This window comes from Megalopta genalis, chromosome 5 (genome assembly GCF_051020955.1).
Source record: "Megalopta genalis isolate 19385.01 chromosome 5, iyMegGena1_principal, whole genome shotgun sequence".
Classification (NCBI taxonomy): domain Eukaryota; kingdom Metazoa; phylum Arthropoda; class Insecta; order Hymenoptera; family Halictidae; genus Megalopta; species Megalopta genalis.
The window spans coordinates 16,923,573-16,949,020 of record NC_135017.1 but is presented as its reverse complement, the minus strand read 5'-3'; the positions used below and the strand labels follow the sequence as shown (position 1 = coordinate 16,949,020).

Sequence of the window (25,448 nt, the reverse complement as noted above, 5' to 3'; positions counted from 1 at the left end):
TCGATTCCTTTTCGAGAAGAAGCGACTTCCTTCCTGCTGCCGCAGAGCTTCGACCTTTGTCCTAGAGTAATGGAAAAGAAAAGGCGCAGGTGAGAGGGGCGGGCAGAGGAGGGGACTGGATCTATTTTTCGGTCCCCTCGCTCGAGATTCGAGATCCCCGTAGGTCCCGGCATTAGGAGCTATCCATCCATCCGTCCGTGCATTCGCCGCTCGAGTCCATCGCATAGGAGAGCGTGGGAGTGAGGGACAGGTGGCTCGAGATATCCTACCGAAGGTATCCTGCGCCGTTCAGTAGCACCTTACCGTATATTCGATATTTCTGTTCCATATCCCATAGACACACCTTGTGGGAAAGCTTCCCCCGTGGATCTATCTCGACCGACTCGGGGAAAAGGGATCGCGCGATCGATTTCCAAAACCGCCCAACATCCTCGCGCCTCGACTCTCGAGAATCGGTTTCACCGGAAAATCCATCTTCACGGTTTCGCGACAGCTCGACCGAGAGGAAAAACTGTCGGCGAATCGCCGGAATCGAAAGCTTATTCGCGCACAATTCGGTCGATAATCGATCCGAGCATCGCATGATCGGCTACTCGCATCGGCTACAGCCTGTCGATCGCGTTGCTCGCTTTTGAGAACGCCCGGTCTCCGATGCAGGATCGTTTATGGAGAACCTGCTCGTCGATCCGTTCTCGGCCCGTTCCTTTTTCAGCAATTTTTCGACGAACTTCGCGCCGCCTCGTTCGCCTCGAATTAATCGCAGCCCGCGGAACGGACGAATCGTCGAGAATCGAGGGCTCGGCTCGTCTCCGCCGTTCGGTAACCACGGTTTCAGGGAACTCGGAAGGGTAGGCGCGAGAAGGAATCACCTGTGCAGGTGACGTCGCGGCCAGAAGATGACCGTAACCGCGTCTCTAAAAATAAACCTGGCGCGTACGAACGACCGCGGAATCCTGAATGACGAAATCAAGTTCCGTTACGAATACCTGGAAGGAACCTTCTCGGGCCGTGTTGCGACGCAAATTTTCTGGGGAATTCTGCCGTCAAGGGAAAGCCAAAATCGCGTGACGCTGTTTCGACGATTTCTACGACAGCAACGGATAATTATCCCCTGGAACGAGCGCACGACGAAATCCGACGAGCAGCATTTCACCGACCGTTCGCAGAGGATTACTGGTCAGCGTTGAAATAAAGCGGGGCTAAAGGGTTGAGACTCTGTCTTCGGAGCTTGTCCGAGGACGATTCATGCTGGGTCAATAATTTAGCAAATAAATTATGGCCACAAAGTTCCGGCAATAAATCAGTCAGTCTCGGTGGCAGTCGGTGCCATTGTCAACGACCGCAAGGATGCTCGGTTAACTCCGTGTTAATCTAGTGCCGATCGTATTTCATCGGTCTCGAGACAGCCGGCATCCGGAATGCCGGAAATCGGCAGGAAACTTGACGAAATCGCTTTCGCAAACGGTCGATTGAATTTACGATCGATTCTCTATTGTTCTTGAAAATCCCGAGGATCGTGGGTCCAAAGGGTTCGCAAAGGTGATACTGGATCGAATTCTCTTAAGCTGGGAGGTAACGTCGACGTCGTAAGAAACGTCGTGAAAATCGCGGCACGGTCAATGTCACGGCGCGCCGCCGTCGCAAGAAGCGCTAGCCACTGTAATAGCTGCAATAGCTGCAATTTCGTTCCCGTTTCCTCGGTTCGGCCGCGGTTAACACGTAATTTTAGGTTTCGCCGCGACTGTTGTCCTGCTCGCGTAACTTCTGCGACCGAAGCGAAGCGACGCGACGACCATGCCGTTCGACTAGCTCCGAGTTGCTACGCGCGCTCGGCGAGCGGTCGCGTATCCGAGGGAAAACGTTTCGAGGCCCGAATCGAAGAAATTTCTTTGAACGGTCGAGTGGAAATCGATTCGATCCTCCGATATCTGGGAAATCGAGAGCCGATTTGCGCAATGGCCTGACGCTAAACTCGCCGAGGAACCAGCTCTCTCGACGAAGCAGAGGACCGCGAGATCACGGTCGCATAAAGCCCATTCGATTATGCGACCCGCGAGCAGCACAGCGTTCCGTCTCGAATCCAGCCAAAGCTAAATCATCTCCGCATTCCTCGATCGGCAGCGGAGGGTATCGGACGAGCGAGGGCCGATCTGCACCGTGGACACGAGGAATCGTAGATATTCCGCGACGATGGCCAGCATTCTTGACGCGCCAGCGAACCGGACAGACCGCAACATCTTTTCCCTTTTCCTCGTACGAACCTACATTCGAAACCATTTTCCACCTATCCTTTCGGAATCTGTAACGCTTCGAAGGCATCGAAATATCTTCGACCGCTAGCATCGATTAGGCCAACGTTCTACTCCACCATCCTCTGGAGAGCGTGGTCCTCGAGCCCAAAGTTTTCGCAGACGGTGCGACAGATCTCGGCGGGCCCACAGCACGGTGACTAACGTGGCCAGGGCCTGAATCGATCAGAAATATCGGCAAAAAGAGCCGGTAATGAGCCGCGCGAGTCGTGTCCGAGCGAGACGAAGCCCTTCGAGACTCGCCAGAAAACCTCTGCTGCCTCTCTCTCTCTCTCCCTCTCTCTCTCTCTCTTTCTCTCTCGCTCTCTCTCCCGCTCTCTCTCCCGTTCCCTGTCTCTCGTAGAAGGAAAAGAGAGAGAGCGGCAACCGAAGGTGAGCTTGCAGTGGCGCAGGGCCAAGCGAGCCGAAGCGGACGAGGCGAACGAAGCGAACGAAACGAACGAAGCGGACGAAGCGAACGAAGCGAGCCAGCCGACGTGGATACAAGAGCGTTGTTAGGTCATTGACTGCCGGTGGCCACCGATCCGCGAGCATCCAAGGACAGCCGCTCCGACGCCTCTTTCGCGATCTCCTTCTCCCTCCTTGCTTCCGCTCCATCTCTTTCTTCTGCTTTTGCTCGTTCCACCTTCGAGAACGAGCCTTTCTCTCTCCCTCCCTGGTCTTTCTCGTTTCCTTCATCTTTTCGCGGTTTTACCTCCTCTCGGTTCGTTTCTGCGCCTCTCGAAAAAACAATCCCGCCGCGCCGAGCCCGAGCCGCGCGCCGGCTATCTCCAGGGACGACTTTATTAATCGCGTCGGGCGGTTCGCCGTATCGGATCTGCTCCACGTAACCGGAAACTCGATTTTCGGAGGAGAATTTCCAGGCGCTTCCGCGGATCGTCGTCGACGAGAGGCCGAGAAGCATTCCTATTCGTAATCGTATTCGTATGGGTGCGCGTGCACGCACCCTATTTTCGGGGATAACATGTGCGGGCCATCGACGAGGGCCGAACGGCATCGGCCGAGATGAATGCGAGCGGAGACAAAACGTACGCACAATGCATTCGGGTCATGGGAAGAGGCCCAACAGTCGCCGGTCTTGCAGCAGGTACACTGTCGTGTCGTGGCCGACGCTCGTTCGTGCCACACGCATTTCCGCTTCGATGCCTCTTCTGCCGCGAATCGCGCTTTTAGACGCGAGCCATTAGACCGACTCGTGCCCGCGAACCTCGCCACCGTCGCCGTTCTCTGGCCCAGAATGTCCATTGAACAGGCCCGAGGCCCGAGGCTCGAGGCGATTCAACGAAGGCACGAACCGCGCGAGTTCGAGCCAACATTCTTCGCGAAGGCGATTCTCTCGCGACACGTGCGAACGCTTCCGACAATGAGGCATCGGACTCGCAGGACAACATTCGCGACGGTTGCTCTCCGAGAGCGAAACAATATGGAAAACTCGTTTCCGCAAGCTGCTCGCGCGAAAGGTAACCGAGGCAGACCTTGCTAAAATATTTAGCGCTCCAGCACAATTTACATAGCAATTACGAACGGGAGCCATAAACGCATAAAAAAACCAATTGTCGCGAGAAATCGTCGGGAATACCGGGACCCGATCCTAAAACGACCGACCGGCTCATTACGGTTTCGTTTGCGCGACGCGACGAGCAATTTCCGCAAACCGGTTGTCCGTTGGCAGAATTTTTCGGCGGCGAGCGCGCAGGCCGAATTGCACGATGGAAATTATTTTATGGAAGCCCTTCGTGGCTTTCCCTTCGTGGTCGTGCCAAACCCTCGCGTCGATAATTGGATCACGGATCAACTGCGACTGCCGTAAACCTAGGTAGGAAAAGAGAGAGGTCCTAATTACAACTCCTGGGAGGATTTAAAGGACAGGGTCCTGCCACAATGTCCCTGGCCTTCGGAAGATAATGACACTATTTTACAACTCGGTTTACGGTATGCTAATGGTTTCCTACAGAAAGGACCGCAATAAAATTACGTTCAATTTTGCCTAAGTGTACGTGTCCTTCGAATTCATCTCCGCCCCTTTTCCCCGTCCCACAGTCGTTGCCGGTGTAAACCATTGCAGCAAATCATAGTCATAATCGAGGGCCCGCCTACTTTTTGGGTAGAGAAATTTCTGAATTACCCTCGGACTTTGTTTCTGCAGGACGGAGAAACGTTACCTGCGTCGGACTGCATGGCAATGGGTCGACGCGTTACCTGCGTCCACGCTAGCGTCCTACAATTTGTCGACGAGAGCAACGTGGAAATCGTCGAAGACACGGATAGACGAATGCATCGCTGTGACGCAATATTGTGTAACAGTCTCCGTATACCGTGCCACCTGATTTCCACTTCTTCCGGTCTACGCGGCCGCGGGCCTTTCGGTGCCCGAAGCGAAGCGGAAGTGAAGAAATCGACCGATCGCTTCGAATGCGAACGGTTCGGCTGTAATTGTTCCACCTCTGTTTCCGAACTAACAGCTGCATTCGTCGGCGATCGGAGAACTTGCGAAAATTGGTCATCCGTTTTCGACCGTCTATTCGCATGACGCGCGACGATTCGATTGCAAACGGATTGAAACGGAGGACGAAGTGGCGTGGACAAAAGGCTCGGATCTCCGGTGCCTCGGCACCGACGATTTTTCTTTCTCACGAAACCGATCTGGTTCTCGTACACGCCGCGCCCATTCAGAACACGGTCGAACGGCTCATAGAAAACGAATCCCATTCAATATTCACGATCCCCCTTCTTCGCCACTGGAAATGTCTCGAACGAAACCCCTTTCAACCCGGTCCCGGTCCCGGTCCCGGTCTCCGCTCCGGCCACGGTCCCGGCGTGAACGAGCGTTATTATGGCGACCCAGATTTTCCTGTCGACGCATCTGCCGCGAAAACGACGGAAAACGCTCCGAAGAGACCAGCGAGATTCGCTCCGACGCGACGGTCATCGTTTTACGACATCGGAGAGCAATTGTCCCATGCAAATGCGAAAAGTGCTAGGACTTATCGCGCTCAGAGAACGCGTTCTTCGCGTGCTCCGTGCCGCAAGCATCGCGAGTCCGCGCCGGGAGACTTCGATATTCCGATGCGGTGCCGATGATAAACAGATTATGGAAAAAACGAGCCGCGTCGCTAACGATCGTAAACCACGATAATGGCTGGATCACGGGAGATCGCTTCACGCTCGATCGCGCAGCGTCGCGCGGCGAATAACGCTCGCGATCGCTACGGCGATCCTCGATCGAGGCAACGCCTAGACCCGTCGCGTAGGCCCCCGAGTCGAATTTGTCGCGACAAGTGCACGCCGATTTACCGTAATTCCGCCCGACCTAGCCATTCGGAGAGCATTCGAGGCTTTTTGCGCGCGTTTAAGGCCACCCCCGACCAGTTGCGTCGCCATTCCACCTTTCTGTCATCGTGCGGGCTGCTCTCCGATTCGATTTCACGTCGGAATCGAATGCTCCGAATCGTGGAACCTTGTTTAGACCGGTCTGCGCCTACGTCGTTGACTCGCGTGTTTACGCATGCGTTGACCCAACCGCCGAAACTAGGTCGAAGGGTTGAACCAATTTTTCGACGTCGATCAAGAATGCGTAAACTGAAATCTTTTTTCTATGTCGATATAACTGACCGAGTCGTAAGGTCGCGACAAGCGTTTTCGACGTCGCGGACCGAAAGGTTGCACAAACAAACGCCAGATTGCAGGTGCTTTCGTGAACATCGGTAACGAATCTCGAAGCGAACGGCCTGTCGGCGTGATCGAGATAATTTCGTATCCGTCTATTTAAGATGCATCGGGTCGCTGTAAAATATGCGGCTCGGTAAAACAAGCTGCGACCGCTGCACCGGGAATAATATTTACGAAAGAGAGTCGGAGCGCTCGATTATGCCGAGGGGGGAAAGCAGTGATCCGAGTGTCCTGACCTTCTCCTGGTTATAGTCGAGTGGCGAAGGCCGGTCTAGCCGCGGAGATCGGAAAATGCAGCAGCGGCGACTACTGCAGCGAGCTGCTTTCTAGAGTGCTACGCGCGCGCGCTCGCTGCTCGCGGCGCTCGGTGCATCCACACGTACGATGGCCTTGACCGTTTTCTCCGTGTGTGACACCACGGTGCACGGTTGCACGCACCGGCTCGGCTCGGCTCGGCTCGGCTCGGCGCGGCGTCCACGCCGTGTTCGAGACTTCGTTATTCGTGAACTTTGCGACGTGTACACGCGTTGTTCGGCGCGCATAACATTTTTCTACCGTAAAAATTGAATCGCCGGCACGATCGTTTATTCAAATTCTTATCGAACGACTTGCAGAAGCCTACACGGCACCTTTCGACTCGGCTACCCGAAACCATTTTCTTCGGCGATACGACCAAACCGATACCTTTTCACAAACTCGCTCGTTCGAACGCTGTCTAACGAACTGCAAAGAGATACGGTAAGAGACGCGGTATAATTTGCTGGCAACAGAAATGTAGGGGCAAAGCGATCCCGGACGCCGCCGAGCGAGGGTTGAATAAGGAGGAGGAGAAGAAGAAGAGGAAGAAAAAGAGGAGAATAGCTGCGTCGAGTGCAGTTGCGAAACAACGAACAAGACGAGGTCTCGGAGGCATCCAAGACCAGTTTCCCCGTGGCTCGGCTACGGTATCCGCGATGTCAAGAGCAACGTTAGCCCCCCTATCGGGCGGAAGTGTTTCACCTTGCAGCGAAAGCCAGCGGATCGCAGGTCCTCGTGGAATGCGTGTGCTCGCTGCTGCACCGCTGCTCCGCCGCCGCGGCAACGCGCGGAATGCAAAATGCATTTCGGGGTGTGGCGTGGCAAGCCGAACGAACGTCTTACTGACTCACATGCACGCCCCGCCTCGCGTTGGCTCACCTCGAATCGCATCGTATCGTACAGTATAGTATAGTATCCCGCATTGTGTCGCATCGTATCGTATCGTATCGTATCGCGTTGGATCGAACCAGTCGTTTTAATCGGACTGCTGCGTTACGTTATAAATAGCTACAGTAATGTCTCCCTAACCGACGCTCGGATTGTCCACGAAAATGGACAATTTCGGAAGAGAAGATACGATTGTTCGAGCCTTGCAGCCTTGCAGGTAACTATAAAAACGAGTTGAAAGGATCGAATTCGCAAGGCTCCTCTTCCCAAATTGTCGACTTTTGTGGACAATATGAGCGAAACCAAACCAAGGAGACCCGATTGAATTAACACGAGATTAACCGTTCATTTTCATAGATCGTCTCGTATACTTCGGTCCAAGAGATCGCAATTCGGTTCTGCGCGTTTCTTGGAAATCGAACGAACGTCTCCTATCAATCTATCCGAATCCACGGCGATAGAGTTGACCGAGCCCGCGTGGCATTCGCTCGGAACAATAAAGATAGAGAATTTGCAGTAGTCGCAGGTACGCGGAATAGCGCCTGCAACTGCAGCAACGCGCGCTCGTCGCTCGCTAACCCAGATTGTTTTCTTATTCGACGATCGTGCAGATATGAAGCGCGAGGCCTTGATCTTGATAGCTCGGCGAACAGGGATGGAGAGAGAGAGGGGGGGGGGAGCGACAGAGACGGAGGAAAAGCTCGACGGACGAGTGGAAAAGCGGTGGAGATCACGTTGAACGCGAATGATCGAAGCCACGCGAGACCGATCTCTCGCGATCCGATCCACGTGTTCCGATGCCGGACGCGCCACCGCTGTCTTGCCAACGCCGAAACAAAATAGATCCTTCGGGATAGGAGTTTACGAGCGAATAGAAACGTTTGTGCTCTCCTTTGAGAAAACCAACGAACACGCGGGACGATGTTTGTTCGAGTTTTCGCGACGATTATACGGCGATCGCGAAGTCGAGACAGAGGTGCGCGTTCCCCGGTGACGTCAGGTAATTTCGAGGCGATGCGTGGCACCTATGCGCGTTAAAGGCCATGGCGACGGAACGTCGGAACAAGACGAGGAAGGTGGAACTGGTCTCGGAGCCGCGGACAAGACACTTGTTTACTCGGACGATCGTGGCCTCCTTTTCGGTCGTATACCTTCGCTAATTCACTCGGCTTCCTCCGGCCCCTCCGTTCTTCTCTTCTTCCTTTCGTTCGTTCCTTCTTCCCCTCTGGCCCCTCTGCCGCAGCTACCCTCTCCACCCTTCGGCCACCTCTCTCGCTCTTTCTCTTCCTCTTTCTCTTTCTCTCGATGTCATCTCGAACCGCCTCTCGGTTGCCTTCGGTCGCTAACAAAAATGATTGCCTCGGAACGAACGTTCTCTGCGTCGATCGCGGCACACCAAATTGTGCCAAATTGAAATTCTAACGAACCTCTCGGCTATTCGAAATCCGCCTCTGTCGCGCAAAGTTCGGAATTCGCGCGGCTCGCTCGATGGATCGGAAAGTTCGAGCGACGCGAGAACTCGCCGCGCACCCTGAAACGAGAACCGGGCATTCCTGTTCGCTAACAGGATAAAGGATAAACGTGTCCTTGAGTGCGACTGCCATCTTTGGTGGCGACTTTGCGGTACTGAAACGTACCGTAGGGCCGTTCTCGGTTGCCGAGCCACCTAGAACAGCCGCGGTTCGGATCGCAGAGAAATCGACAAGTCTCCGAACAGGAATGCGAGAATATGCAAGAATATGCAAGAATGCGAAGGAGAAACAGAGACGAAAAAGAGCCTACAGGCTGATAGCCCTGGTCGGAAGAGAGATAATCGCGCGACAGCCACACCTTGCTGAAATTAGAATTATATCAGGTCGGTCACGTCCCGTCGATCGCCTCCCCGCGGCCGACCGATCGATCGATCGATCCTGGACGCCTCGGTATCCATGGCAACTCAGGATCTTAATTGCGATCGCGGTCGTAAGCCAAGACTCGGCTCGCGTGGTCGTCCAATTACTAGATTACCGGAGACGGCCGATCGGAAGCCGAAACTTTTATATCCTTTAGGAATTTCGTCCGAAAGTGCTCGCCCCTTTCCAAAAAACAGTTCAAGAATCGTCCAAGACAAGCGGTTCTTCCGATCGAGCCGACACGAAGCGACGACGGTTCGCGCAAACGTGCTATGCCATCGATCGCTCCTACACGCGATGTTCCTTGAATATCTATCTGCTCGAATCTCGAAGTTTTTTCAAGGATAAAAGCGTCGCGCACGAGTCGGTCCCATCGCTAGACCGGAGGGAGCTCGGTTCGTATGCTCTGTTGCTTGCTCGCCGGCTCGCTTGCTCGCTCGCGCGCGCAATTCTCTGAGCAAGCGGAACGTGTCCTTGACTGCACAAGTCCGCTATGTCCTACACACCCACCTACCGGACGGACACCGTGAGCCGGAGCGGACCACTCTCGAGAATCAAGAGGAACGAACCGCTCCGGCTCCCCGGCTCCGGTCCCTCCTCTTCACCGGTGGCTCGCCAACGATCTGTATCTGTACGCGCGGAGGAGCGAGCTCCGATCAAAAAGGAACAGAGCGAGCTGCGAGAGGAGAGAAAGGGTGAAGCGAGAGAACAGGCAGAACGGGGCAAAAGGAGGCAGAAAGAGTACCGGGCGACCGGCAGCCGACGAAGGTACAGCCGTTGTAGCGGCTGCGGAGCTCTTAACGAGCCAACGCGGGTACACGCCGAGAACAGGGCAACCGCGAGTGCGGCTAAGACTGCGACTGCGACCTTCCGATCCCGTTTCCTTCCCCTTAAAAGTCCTTGCTGGACCGCGAGCCTTTTCTCCTCTCCGCTTCGATTCAGGGCCGCCCTTGTCGTTCCGTTCAACTTTTCGAGCGACCGAACCAAAACCGACAGAATAGATCTTTATGCAAATTTCCCGCTTTCACGCGAAATTCGAGAAAAACTCGAATCGCGGAGAAGTGCGCTTCGTCGATTGAATATCGCCGATCGCAAAATTGGAATACTATGATGCTATGGGACCGATTCTGGCATTCGCAGTCGCCTGGCCCGTCGAAACGCGAGGGCAAGTTTGGCCGCGCAACCGGACGCGATAGAAACGCGGTGTTTCCGATTCGTTGAACTGGAACCGAGACCGACTACGAGATTCGTTTCGCGATGCTCGGCGACGGGAGACCGGTGGCTGGGTCTTCGCAGGAAATAACCTGCGACCGTGGCAAATGTCCGGCGACGCGGCTCGATTGCCCCTCGAATGTCGGCGTTCGGTTCTTTCGAATCGAGAACCACTTCGTACGATTCTTCTTCCTTGTTCAACGAACGTTCTCCAGAACTTGAGGAAGCTGACGGCCGTGCGTCGAGCACGCGGGAACGAGTACGTTGCTCCTATAACGCTTTAAATCGTCGTCGCCTTCCGACAATTACGGCTGCCGCGACGGCGCGCGGCGCCGCGGCGGTCATACTAATTCGGTCTCCGACCGGAAACGAAACTTGACCGGAAATCGGTCCGTCGTGTTTCGTCATCGAGAAGGAAGCGTGAATACGCGATCGACTTCCAGGCTTCTACGAACGACTGTGCAGAAAAGTTGCACCGTATTTTCGAATCGATTCCGCCCAACATTCGTCGCGCATGCATACACGCGTCTTCGTATAAGCGGGCAACAAGTCCTGCGAGATCGTAATCGCAGAAAGCGGCGCGCGATTAAATATATATATAACATTTGTGCTCGATGCATCGGATAAGCTGCCCCGGCGTCTCGCGTCTCGCGGCTCGCGGCTCGCGGCTCGCGGCGGAGCCGCTGACGGCGACTCGACACAATTTTCGCAATAAAAATGACTCTTTAATATGGATGAAGCGATTATTTCATCGGGAGTGCGGTTCACGCGCGACACACTTGTGACTCATTCATTCGAGCGCTGGCACGTTCGAATTCTTTTCGTGTCACAATCTCCTACACAACATCCGAAAACAACTGACCACATCGCCGGTCGAGTTTTACGCCTAGAGCCTCCAACATTCGTACCGAAACGCGCGTACGCTACCGTTGAAAAGGTGGACGTGCACCTGGCGGACTCGGATCAATAGCCTGTCAAGAATACCGCTCGAGACGGAACAACTTCGATGATCGGTGAATGAGCCGAGTCAAAGGCCGCGACGGAGCTTATTCGTCGAGACTCTGCGCTTGAAACGCGAGCGACGGGACTAACAGAGCTAATACGGACGTGTTGTCCCTGAAGGAGTACATTACATGGGGAAGACGTCGAATGGCTCGAAGATCGAACCGGCGGAAGATCGTAGGATCCAGAATATGAAATGACGAAGAGAGAGAGAGAGAGAGAGAGAGAGAGAGGCGCGGCAGGGGGCAAGCGCGGCCGTTCGACGGGAAGAGTTACTGCATCGTTGGGAATGGAAAATCTAATGAGAGGCCGCGTGTAATTAGCGGTCGTGGAGTTTCCTAGTCGCGACGCGACGGTCGAGGCGGCCCGGGAGGAGGAAAGGATGGGAAAGGAGGGAAAGGAGAACTCGAAGAAGGGAAGAGAAGGGAAGACGAAGCTAGAAACTAGAAGCTAGAAGCGAGAGGCGAGAGGCGAGAAGCGAGACGAGTCGGCGGCTCGCGAGACGAGAGGGGGCAACGGAGAGAGGGCCACTGTCACTGCCAGGGCTACGGTGAGGTAATATCAGATTCCATGCCACGAGGCAGGCGCTGGCCGCCATCTTGGTGTACGCTGTTCTCCACCGAGACCGCACCGACCCGAATGCCTTCCCGACTCGTTCACCGCGATTCGAATTACACAATTCCGCGCGCTTTTCATTTTCCGATCGATCCCACCTCTCCGGCGAACAATATCGATCGAACCCGCGATCGTGGATCGCGGCGACGGCCCTTGCAAAGCCTTCCTCTCGAAGTACGAATTTTCATATATCGATGAAAAAATAAATCTGTCGCGTATATTCTCCGGGCTCCCCGCGGATCATGCATATTAACGTCTCGCCTAAAAACTGAATATTTATAATCCCATTCGTGCGTATCTGAGGTTTCTGTATCTCTCTCGCCGCGAAGATTAATCGAACACGATGAACACCGGGCGTCCGCTTATGTAATCCTGATTTATTTCGCGCCGATTTACGGCCGGCAAGAATAACGTTCGTCGATTAGGGCCAAAACGCTGGAGAACCCGATCGAACGAGCGGCCTTCGAATCGGTACTTAATCGACGTCTCGCCACGGTGAATATAAATTTCGAATTAGACAAGGGCCCGGGAACCGAGCGGAGCCTAACATGGAAAGGAGAACGAGTTCGCGTCGATGTGCCCATTACGATCGACCCGATCGATCGACCGAACGGCGAATTGTCTTCGGAGGTGTTGTGGCTATCGAGAAATCGGTCGCAGAGCCCTCGATTATTTTCCAACCAAGGAGTAACTTCTTCCAATTTGTCTAAAATCGCGAGAAACATCTAAAGCGAAGGTTACAGGTACGACTCGGTCGGCGTCGAGCAAACGAGAATTAGGAACGAGGAGGAAACGGCAGGGCGGTCGATCGTTGTTTAGTCAGGACAGGAGAGGGCGATGACACTTGTCCGAAACGAGGCTTCCACGTAGCTGCAGAAGCCGCGAGCAGCGAGCAGCGAGTAGCGAGTAGCGAGCAGCGAGTAGCGAGTCGCGAGCAACTTGTTCGGGACAACGGGACAACGGAACTTGTAGCCTTCGCTAGCTCGGCGCTAGCCACTAGGCAGAGAGTGTGGTGTACTCGGTTGACTCGGCCAGAAACGGCGCGAGAACAGAAAGAAACCGAGGAAACGGAGAAGGAGAAGGAATTCGGTGGCGCGACCGAGTCGGAGAGACTCCGCGCGACGAGAGAGCGAGAGAGAGAGGGATTGTAGGAGGCAGAGAAAGAAAGAGACACCGGAGATGCAAGAAGAAGAGAAGCAGAGAGAGAGAGAGAGAGAGAGAGAGCGAGGGAGAGGGACAGGGGAACGTGGCATCGCAGGACGTTCACCTTTCCTCTATGGACTCGTGAGCAAAAGCCGGCTTCGCGCGGCCGCCATTACACAATCGTCGGGTTCGCTTGCTCGCTCCTCCTCGGTCGCCATCTTGGTACCGGTCGGTGCGTCAACCACGGTTCAAGATCTTCACGGTGAAGGTCCCGAGTCCCGAGCAGGCTTGCGAGACTGAAGACTCGTGACTCGTAACTCGTCGAGCCACGTCACAGCAACGGTGGCACCGAGACTCGCCGAGACCGGCAAAGAATCGCCAGGACTCGCCTGTCCCGGTTCCGTCGAGATCGGGGAACGTTTTTTGTCGGTCTTTCGTCGGTTCGCGGACTACGGTCGATTCCCGATCGACGCAGCTAGGCACCTTAGGCGCGGATCTCTCTTCCAGGACTAGGTGCGCTCGCCGTTCCGGGAACGCAGGAACGGAGGAACGTCTCTTTCGTTTGCTGTACGGATCGATAGCCGGTGATCGCAGTTAGATAACAGGTCCGACAACAACGATAACATCGGGCCGACCGCGGTAACATTAGGAGCGCCGATACCGTCCGATCGTCTCGCTTTTCTCAGAGTCACCACGCTGTTGGGAACTATTTATAGTCCGGCGTGTCGGTCTGTCCGATATAATTACCAACGCGAAAAACGCGTTTCTGCGGCATCTTTTTACGACGTCCGGCAACCGACGCGATACAATCTCTTATAGGTACCGGAACAGTGGATCGCGACCGTTCTCCATAATAATAATTAATTCTTGTCGCGAGTTCGTCGACGAGAAGAACGATCGAATATTTAACGCTTACCAATCGTGGAAATAATCCCGCGAACGGACTTAAATCGACACGCTCCAGTCGCTTCGCGATCGAATTCCGAGAATTTGCGATAATCTCGCGGATTGTTTACACGCGAGTCCGATCGATCGCGACGCGAAGCGTTTTTATATTGTACTTTGAACAATTGCTGGCGCAGCGAAGGAAGGTTCGCCAGGAAAATAATTAGCGGCTTCACGGGCCACGCTCGCAGATCGGAACCGAAGGAACGACGCGTGCTGGAATTACACGATTCTGCTTTCAAGCCGACGCGCAACGAGTCAGGGGACACGCGGAAAAGATGCGTTTCCAGTGTTTATCGTCGCCGTACAGGGTATACCACTTGTTTAGCCACGTGTTGCGAGTATCGCGGGCCACGAGCGATTTCAGAGGACCGTGAATCCGACGATTTTCTATTCGCTAATCGGCGAAACAGATTCGAAATTGGTCCCGCCTGCGACGTATCGCGAGAGATTCGAACGCCTGGGTAGGAAGCACAGGGCTAGGAGCGCGTGTACGCGTTCGGCCAGCCCACGTATCCGCCTCGTCGTGTCTTCTGTTTTCGGTTTTCTGTCTCTTCTGTCTTCTGCCTTCGTGCGTGCGTGCGTGCGTGCGTGCATGCGCGAGTGCGTGAGCGAGCGTCCCGAAAAGAACACGAAGAGCTACGCTGTCGAGTCACGTGGCGGGATTACGAAACGGAAACACGGTACCAAAATTTGGTAAAGAAGTCGACGAACTTTCGACTCGGAAACCGGAAGAATCGGCGATCGAGGCTCGAGCGGTCGAATGTATCCCTCGATATTTTTGCAAACGGAAGGAGATGCTCGAGACGCTGCGAGGATAAAACGAACCGCGCGCGTGTCTGCGATTAGAAATCGACGGACAGGCTGAAAAATTTCATTTATCGGGTTCATTTATCGCCGAGGGGTTACGGTAAGATGACGGAGGAAGGGGTCGACGTCGATGAAACGACGCGGAGCGATAGAAATTCTTCGAGTATCGAACGTAAAACGATCGAGCGTTTTGTTTTACTCGGATCTCGGTCCAAGAAGAAGAAGCGAATTGGTATCCAGCGGACGCGGCTCGACGCGGCTCGACGCGGCTCGGCTCGGCTCGACGAGCGTGGTAACTCCGCTCTTGTTAGCCGCCACGTTGCCGGCTCTACAAATTGCGAAATTCCTCTGCGTACCTGTCGGCCATTCTGGATATTCTCGCAAGTATTTCAAGCGAGTCCACGGCCGTAAATCTCAACGACTAGGCCAGTGCACTGACCGTTCCTATCGAGCCATTTCGGCTAAACGAGCGGTGCCTGAACGAAATTCGTCTCGATCGACTGACCATCGACTTTAACATCTCCTCGTGTTCAACGAGTTTCCTTCCGCCTCTCTCGATTCGTAGCTTCCAATCCGATCGACTGTCCAAACCTTCTCGACGAATTCTCCGCGAACAGCAACTTGTAATAAATTAGACGCTGCGATGTGTTAATCCCTCGAGGCAACGTTCCAAGCGCTCGAAATCTCGATCGGAAAGAAACGAGGCGGAGGTCGCGACGATTCGGCGGGAGCCGCTCGCGGATCTTATCGCGGATTTTCGAGCGGCTATCGGCGTGCTGACCTTAGATTTTCCTTGTTGACGGACGTGCCTCGGTGCCTGAATGCCTGAATGCCTGAATGTTCGAATGCCTGAATGCCGCGCGCGGGCCCCTGGCCAACGAGGAAGAGTCGCGGATTGAATACGCATGAGGACCGGTCCTTTGTGCGTGCAAAATCGACGAGCCGGCCGAGCAACGTTAACCTCGCTGCAACACGGAATCTTTTATTTACTCGCCGGTATTTATTCATGCCGCTTCAGCCGTGGATAAATGGACGCATCCACCGGTGTTTCTTCATTTTCTACGCTGGCATCGCGCGACGTCGTAAAGCTCCGTAGACCTCAACGAGTTGTCTCTGGTACGGAACGCGGCACCGTCGAATGCCGGCCGTAGGAACCTCCGATATCGGAATTCTACATCGTCCTAAACACGTTTCGCAACATCGCGATTCATTGTACAGACTATTAAAGACGTAATCCAGCACCGTAAGCGACTGTTCTACCATCCGAACGCTCGTCTACCCTTGCTCGATTCCGGTAGCCGAGATTCTACTCCATATACAGTAATGTCTCTCTAATTGACGTTCGGCAGAAAAATGGACAATTTGGGAACAGCAGATACGATTATTCCGGCTTTGCACCTTGTTTTTATAATCGTTGACTATCGGTGACTGTAAAAACGAGCCGCGAGCTTCGAATAATCGCATCTCCTCTTCCCAAATTGTCCATTCTTGTGCGTCATTTCTGAGCGCCAATTAGGAAGACATTACTGTACCGTGAAATCTGACTGTAGGTTCTAGACAATTTGGTCGGCCGAATGCAAGGCAGCAGTCCTAAGGCGTCTCTCTCGGGACGGAGCGGTGCGTGAACGTGAACGTGAACGTGAACGTGAACGTGAACGTGAATGTCCGTGCATAAGTAGGTCGGTCGGTTTGGTTGCCTGTCCCGTTACCGAGGAGAGACACGTGTAATAACAAGAAATAACGCGGCTCCTTCTATTTTTCACGGGCGTTCTCATACATTTTCTCTCTTTCGTTTTCTTTCTCTTATCTGTTCGCTGCGTGGAACCCGCGAAAACGTCCACAACGAACAACGACGGAGAACGACGGAGAACGACAGCGTTGTTCTTCGAGAGAGTCTCATCGTTCACATTCATCGTTCATAAAATAAACGACGATGTAACAACGTGCTTCGTTACCGTTCGACTATCGCACCGCTAATTGCGCGCAGCATTGTCGCGGTGTCAACTATCGCGACGAATTAATTCAGCGATCGGATTTGCGAGTCGATCGAACGCTAAGCGACGTATTTACGACACGGTCGAAATCGGCGTCGAAAACCGGCTTCGCCCGTAAACTATATCGTAATCTCCGACTGGTCGTGATGATCTCGCGCGATCCTAGATAATCTCGTTTAATCGCCTGTTCGCTGGGAACCGGTGGCCCCTTTCGATACGCGCGAATCGACGAGGCTGCTCGCGTCGAGCCTTGTATCTCGCGAGCCTGACAACAAAATTTCTCGCCCCTTCGCGGACATTGTGCACATTGTGCACGAGTCGAACTTGCAGACAGTCGAGTATTCCTCCGAGTCGAAATGCTCTCGGGCAAAGAAATCAGTGATATCGGAACGCCGTCTTTGACCGCATTAATTTCTCGCTTCCGTGGATTGGTGACGCGGCGCAAGGTGAGGCCAGCCGAGGCGAGGCGAGGCGAACGGAGACGACGAAAAGAGAAAGAGTTAGCCCCTCTCCGGGCAGCGGCGCGACGCGGTGTGGCGCGACGTGTTACGCCGTTCAGCTGTAATAGTCGGTTGAGTAAGAAGAAAGCGGCCTTGCGCTACTTTCCATCGTTAGATAATATCGGTAATACGATTTTCTCCGTCTTCGGAACTCTCGACCGTGGATCGCGGGCTCCGAGCGTCGATTGTCCACCTTGTACAGGGGCGAGAAGCGGCCGGAGGATCGGCAACCGATAAGAGAGCACGCGGCTACGAACGCTTCGGCGGCGTTTTCGAAGGTCGTCGTCGGGGGCTGGTCCCGAGCATCGACTGTCCGGCTGGCTAGAGGAAGCGGGTCTCGAGATTCGGCGGGATTCGGGATCGAGATGCTGCCGGGTTTAGTGGGTCAAGGTTGTGGCGAAAGTTCCAGTGTGATCCGTCTTGGCACGGTCCCGGTCTGGCAGCCGTTCGCGATGGAGAAAGAACTCTCGGAAAGAGCGTCGGCGACCGAGTGGTATCGCGGACAGCAGGAGGTAAGCGAGAGAACGAGAGAGAGAGAGAAGGCCGCGGAGGAGAAAGAGCGGAAAGAACAGAAGAAGGAGGGACACGAGGGACGTCTCGACGGGGGAGGGGAGAGGACGAAGAGGCATCCGTCCGTCCCGTCGCGTCCCAACGTTCCGAGTCCCGGTCCCAACCCGTCCCGTCCCGTCCCGTGCCGTGCCGCGCCGTGCCGCAGCGTCGGCGTAACACTTTTACGGATTACGTTTTCGTGTTGCACAATCGCGGTTGCACAACCGCCGTTAGATAATCGCCGAATCGTTTTTAGGCAAACAGGAGGGAACGGGACGGAAGAGGAGGACGCCGGAGGGAACCGTTAGACGGTTCACGAACAGGTTGCCGGTTAAACGAGCGGCGCGACGACGCGCGAGGTTCCCAGCGAGCGAGGAACACCGAGAGCACAGATCGACGCTCCGTCGTCTAGGAAGAAACCGATCCCTGCAAATATTTGCTCGAAAGTAGACCGTTCTCAAAGTTTTCCCCTGTCCGGAGATTCCCGGAACTTTGCTCGACGTAAGCACACAAGACCGTCCGCAAACGAAACATTCTCCGCGCTCCGAGACGCGTATCGTTCGCCGGTGAATTCGTTGATTGTCTCGCAACAGACTCGAACGGAAGAAACTCGCGCCTTGTTCGTCGACCGCGGGTCTTTATTTCAGGCAAGCTCGCGGCTTATTTTATAAATATCAGAATCGAGAGAAAATATATGTACGTCCTCGTTCTCCCAATAAAATCACAATTCGATCACCTTTCCGTACGTTTCCCGGTATTTTAGGAGCCGATACTCTACTTCGCGTAAATATCCTTATTCCTCGGAATTCTAGCGGAAGATTCGCGCGATCGAGCTCGGGCCGGTTGAAAACTAAAATTTCGTCCGGGCCTCGGGGGGGGGGGGGGGGCCGATAACGCGACGGAGCGTGGGAGGGAGCGGACCGCGAAAGAGATTGTTTCGCGATGAATAAAGACTGTGTCGTCGCGGTGGTCTCGCACGACGTACGCAAAGATCCGTTTCTCTGCGAGCCAAACTGGTCTCGCGCGCTCCGTAATGGCGAATCGAGTCAGTAGGGTCAGCCTAACGGGCTAACGGGTCACAATAATGGCGTACCGTGCATTACGCATACGGTGACGTAATCGTTTGACCGACAACCAGCATCTACCGTTCCTGGTGGGCGAAAGTTCGAACACCTTGGGGACCGATCCGAGTCGAAGGTTGCGCTACTCGGCCAGGTCGACCCTATCGAAATCTCGCATCGCGCGCCGCGATGCATCCTAACGGGTTCGTATCCGCGAGCAAACTGTTCAAGGTCCGATTAATAGAAATCCGAAACTAATTTCTGCGAGAAATATTGCAGCTTTCGGGTCATTCGGTACCGAGAAAATTCTTCGTTCCATTCGGCATCGCGACGAACAAAAATCTTGATCTAAGAAGAATCGATCGAGATCGAGATCGATCCAAACCCCGGCGGTCTAAGAAGCAGCGACAAAGTTCTCTTCGTTTCGACTTTCGACGGACATTCGAGGGCGAGGATCAACGATATCGGGGATCGAGTTTTCGACAGGGCGAGTGTCGCAGGTGAAATCGTCCGTTCGCCGGTGTCGCGGAACGCGACCACGCGGCCACGCGACCACGCGCGGCACAATGATCCATTACGGCAAGTAGGCGAACGTAACTGTTTTATTAAACCGTAAGCTGCCTCTTCTCGTTCGGCCACCGCCGCCACCGCGCCGCTTACGTAATCGAAAACACGGAGAGTGAAAATCAACCGTGATCCTACTTTCGTCGGCGAGAAGAAGCGCCTCCCGGCACTTTTGCCGTGGCCGGACCGTATCAGCCGACTAACGGACGGCCTTCCGCCATTCGGCGTGTCCTCCCACGAGCTAATAACATCGAACGCTCTTCGTGCACGCGACCAGTATCTTCGCAACGATGCCCGAAACGATTCGACTCAATTTTCACCGTCCGATAATCGATAGACGACTCCAGTCGATACGCTTCGGACGAATCGATCGGTTAAAAATAAATAATCGAGAACGGATCGCGCGTTGCAAATGGTCGTCTCGTCGTCGAGATCCACGGGGGATCCGTCGAGATCGAGGTTGCCGCGAGAGGTTCGACGGATATGGAAATTCGGACAACGGCGATTCGCGAAACGCGAACGGAACGGGCGAACGATGCGCCGAGATAACGAGATACGAGCAACGATTCGTTCGCTTTCGTCGACCGAGCAGCGTCTTTCACTTTCTCGCTTTCGTTGGTCGCGATCACGCCCGCGAGATGCAAAGTCGAGACGAGACGAGACGAGACGTAAACGCCGAAGGATAACGTTAGCGCGAACGGTACACCCGTGAACTGTTATCCTCGCCGAGGAACACATCAGGGGACCTAGTGGCCCAGCGATCGACCCGGCTTTCAGTTCGCTGAACAATGTCGTTTCGTCGACAGTCGACAGCCCGACGTTCGAGGATCTCGAGATCGCATCGTCGTTTCGTCGTCGGATGACCATAGTGCGCGCGTTTTGTTCGCGAGCGGTCGAAATCACCGCTCCGTGTCGTTAGCGGTAAAATTAGCGCGCCTGGCCAAGGATCGAGGATCTCCGGGACTGTTCTTCCTTGGTCGAAGAAATCGCTCGAACGAAAAAACACGAAGGTTGTCGAAAAACGGGTGTGACAGTGTCGGCTAAAAACCGTCGTGCTTTCGCAAATCGTTGGTCATAATTGTCGAATTAATTGGCGAATTCTATCCGCGATCTATCGCACGCTTTTCGAAGGTCGATCGTCCGAAGTCCGATCCCCGAAACGTCGCGTCGCTAGACTTTCGCAAACGCATCCGCTCAACGCGTTCAACTCGTCGGGGACCATCAACTTCCACTTCGAAGCCAACAACATATTTTACGGCGTTTATTTTTAGCGTAGCCCGATGACGATGTTACAGGTGTAGAACCGGTAATACCGCGCGTGGGATCGCACTCTGTTTTATTCTGTAAACCACCGCGCAACATATGGATCTTAAAATTGTGTAAACAGAATGATCGATCGTGCTGATCCCGAATTGTATAATAATTATTTCACTGATCTTCGTAAAAGATCATATTTTCTTTCGTATACCTAATTCTTGCTTCGCTTTTCCTTGCGTATTATAGACTTTTTCCGGTAAACGAACGAACAAATAAGTAAATATCACAGTTGCAAGGTTTCGAGACGGACGAGCGAATATTTTCAGAATTTTTTAAGCCGTTCGCGTGGTCATGGAATAACCGGAATAACAATGTAGCAAGAGGAAGGAAGAGGGGAGGAGAGGAAGGAGGAACCAGAAGGAAAAAGTAGAAACGGCAAGTCGGTTTCTTTGGAACGATGGTTAGCACATGGGGAATGGGGATGCAAAGGGGGTGCGCCAGGATTGGTGGTCGGTGGGTGGCCGGTCGAGGAGACGGACGCGGACGCGGACGCGACGATGGCGGTGCCGTCGGGAATGCCGGTGCCGGTGGAACGGCCCCGAAGAAACCGCCAAGAGTGGGACAAAGCTGGTAAAAAGAAACGAGCAACCAACGAGAGAAAGACAGAGAGACAGAGAGAGAGAGAAAGAGCGAGAGAGAGAGGGAGAGAGAGAAGAGGAGGAGGAAGACGGAGAATAGTAACGCGGAATGCCCGGACAACGCTCCCGTGGAGCTGGGGCCAACTAACGGTCCACACCACCACCATCGCCGCCATCAACTTCGATGGTCCTCGTCATTCTCCTCTTCCTCCTCTTCCTCCTTTTCCTCCTCTTCCACCACGTTCTCCTTCCCCATCGCCGGCTCTTTCAACTCGTTCCGTCTTCTTTTCTCCGTCCTCCTCTTCGTGACGTCGTCGCAATATCGTAGGTAGAACTAGTATCGCGCGGTTCGCAAATCTCTGCTCCGCCACTCGCGTATCCAAGCTCGACTCCGGTCGAGAAATTTAACCCTATCCATGTCGAAGGCGATAACGACCGCATCGCGCTCCTTCAACGTTCTTCGATCAGGGCCTGGCCATTAAAACTTTGATCCGCTTTTAATCGACTCCGCGAATCCTTCGATTCGAGCCCGACGCGATCCGCGACGAGCCATCTGTTCCCGGCTGGCTCGACTTCGGCTTCCGAATATCCGTAAGTCACGCGGACACTCGCTTATCCGTCTTCATTATTTTGCGGCTGGCAACAGATTACCTTGCGGTGACTCTGCGTTTTCAGCGACCCGTTTCAAACGTTGATCGATCACGATTCTATCGAGCCATCCTCTTGATTGAATGTACACGGCGGGGGGGGGGGGGGATGTTCAGGGGCACGTGGAGAAGAGGGTTTCGCGCGTATGCCGGACGATCCCTCGCGTCCAGTCGCAAGCGGGAATTTAGCAGAGCGTTCGTCTCGAAGAAGATTCTACGAAGAATTCTTTCCGATGCGTACGGATCGCAGAAGCATCGATCGAATCGTTAAAACGACGCATCGTTGTAAATATTTCAATCGTCATCGTCCGATCTGTTCGACGTTCGCGATACCTCCTCTACACCCCGCAGCCGCATGCGATAGCGTGCACGCGGTTCGCGGAGGTTACCCGGATGCGTTCGGATGCATCTTCCATTATGTTAAGCTTCGATGTACACGATTGCCATTCAAAAGAAACGGATACCGTTATTAATTTCTGTTTTAGCCGGCACCATCCTCCCGCGATCAATCCGCCTGCACGTGAGAATCCTTCGCGCGAGGATCCTCCAGGGCTCCCAGAGCTCTCGGTCGCAATTAATACAGCGAATCGCGATTAATAATCGTATCGTTGAACGCGGGTCGCTGCCTCGATAGCGTCGCGCTTCGATCCCGCAACCGTAGATCCAGCTGTACGATCCCAGGGATCTCCAAAAAGAGGATCGCGATAGAAAAGATTCGAAAAATTCTCGAATTACGAGGCCGGTCCAAGACACCCGGCCGTTCCGTCGGCTACTATTAGCGCCCGCTGCTCGATCTCGTTCCTCTTCTAGGCGCGAAAGAAACCAACAATAGTTTTTATCGCGCCGCAAAAAAAAGCATCCCGGCACGGTGTTCGAGTGTTCCAGGCGCGCCTAGGCGGCTCGGTGAGAATCTTTAGGGTCTTCTCGAGACATTCCGGCAGACTTCTCTTCCCGTCCTCGTCCTCTTCGTCTCCTCTCTCTCTCTCTTCTGGCGTTCCCCTCGTTCCACCATCTTGCTCTTCTCTCCGGTGGCGGACAAGTGCGTGCAATGCACAGCTCGTAACTCGTTGCTAGGAGGTTTTGCAACACGTTACGCCGCACCGTGCCAGCCCGGTTCGATAACCACGCGACCAACAGGTCTTTTACCGGAAACAACCTCCGGGGACCGTACGTCCAACGAAGGGGAAAATCCCTCGCGACCGGGACCACGGATATCTTCTAAAAGGAGAATACGAGCGGACGCAAGGTCCCGGGATTCACCTTAATAGCGCTTAACAGCGCAGCTTTCCCTCGTTAGCGTACCGCCATGGCGCGCCTAATGATAGTCTTCTTTGTCACCGCCCTCCGAGTCGCCAGCCAACAGAAAACGATGAGTCCGTTGCTCGATAGCGTCTCGCCTATCTTGCAGGCGAGACTCCGTAGAAAGTTGATCCCGTTTTCGTAGCGATTTTCAAGGGTGTTTCGTCGAAGGGCGGTCGGCACCCCGAATCGCGGAGGCGCTGCCGTGTCCGAATGTTAATGACGGTAACTGTATATACGCGCCATCCTTTCCCGCGTTTCCAAATTGATTAGTATTACCGACGCGCAACGACTTCAATTAATCGGATTAATATCGCGTTGCACGCGCGCGCGCGCCTCATAATCCCGATAGTCTCGGAAGGATACGCTGAGAAGCGTTCTCAGCGTAATTAGCAAGTCTGGCCGATCCGTTGAACGCTTTAATAAGTTGTCTCATCAGGATATCTCCGTTCTGTATCGTGCTCGTTATCGTCGGTCGTCCGTCTCTCCCGTTTCTTTTCTCTCTAGCCGGCGAATGCCCTGCAATTACGGCATTGTCGCAGATCGTGACGAACCGAACACGAGCCGAGGCGACGGATCATCGGCTTATTATCGCTTGTTAGCGGCCCGCCGCAAGGACCGCCGCGAGCCGCGAGCCGCCTGGAAGACGAGGCATTCGCAAACCAAGGACAAGCGTTCGTTACGGTTTTCCAGAGGGGGCGCAAGGATCCGTTCGTTCTGCCTTGGCGCACAAAGGACCTCGGAAGTCGCGTACAAAACGAAACGAGCCGGAGAAAAACAGAGACCGGTTGCTCGCTCGCTCGCTCGCCTGCTTGCGCGTCGTTGTAAATTACGAGCATCCTTGGAAACCTCCGAACAGATTATTTACGCAGAGAAATTCGGAGCAGAGACTCCCGCCCCGTGGGTGGTGCACCAATTTCTTTTAGCCTTACAATGAGGCCCGGGCCGGCTATCGACTATCTAGCCCCGCGGGTCGCCACGCGGGTCGTGCCGAACTACAAGGAAAATATCGAATTTCGTTGACCAGCTCTCTCTCTCTCTCTCTTTCTCTCTCTCTCTCGCTTTCGCTCTCTCTTCTTATCTACCGAAGAAAGAGCCATTCTATCCAATTCGCTAGCAACATCGAATGCACATTCGGTGAACTCGATATGATCCACGGCGAGACGGCGAGCCGAAATGTTTATGTATACTATGTTTGCGTAGCGCGGCGAACGCAGCTATCCAAACGATTTCGAAGCGAATCCGAGCGGAGAAAAAGCGATCGTCGCGCGTAATATTTTATTATAGAATCGCGTTAAGAGACATTAAAGGACGACGATCAAGCGGTTGGTTCCGTACAAAAGAGTCCAGCTGCATGAATAAAAATAAAATAAATATCGAATCGACGGAGAGGCTCTCGGAGGAACGGGGGGAAAAAATGCGACGGGCTTTCCAAGGTAATTCACCTCGCGAAGACCGCGCGCGTTCACGGAGATGCGTGTCCATTACGCATTCGGTCGACGTTCCTTCCGGGAAAAGGTTCGAAAGAACAAGAAAATGAGAGAAAAACGAAGAAGAAACGTTTCGAGGAGCGGTTTTATTCGTAGCTGACCCGTCCTCGTGGCCCGTTTCACGAGCCCATCGTTGGCCTACGTGCGAACACTTCGAATTTTCGTATTATCCGAACGTCGCGTGGATCGAACGGAGAAAGAGATATCCTCGAGGATCGAGCGTTATGGCACTCTTATCGGCCGAGGCCGTGGTCTTGGCGAGGAAAAATGGAAGAAAATGCAAAAAGCGCGCGCAGCAGGGTGTACCCATGCGGTTCGAATATTTTCGAATAACTTCGAATAATTTCGAATACGCGTACACTTGCTCGCATTGCGTGCTCCGCTCGGTCGGCTAACGCGTAACATTATACAATTTCCTCGTTACGATAATCACTTCCGACACGTTAGTTACACATCGGTTCGCGAACCAACGACTGCTAGCCGGGCTTTACCGCAATTTTCATAAACCGGCATTTGGAATTACCGCAGACCAATTATCGTTCATCAACGTTCCACCGTCGGACGACAACGCGTTTAGCCGTTTAAAACGCCAATTTCTGGCGGGAAACATTTACGATACACAGAATGCGATCAGCATTTTGTTTAAACACTTTCGGTAATTCGTCGT

General features: G+C 54.0%; 1 protein-coding gene across 7 annotated transcripts in view; it reads right to left on the bottom strand.

Moving 5' to 3' along the window:
• LOC117227528 (uncharacterized) overlaps positions 1-25,448 on the bottom strand; it is a 69,611-nt gene that overhangs the window by 43,655 nt on the left and 508 nt on the right. The window lies entirely within an intron of this gene.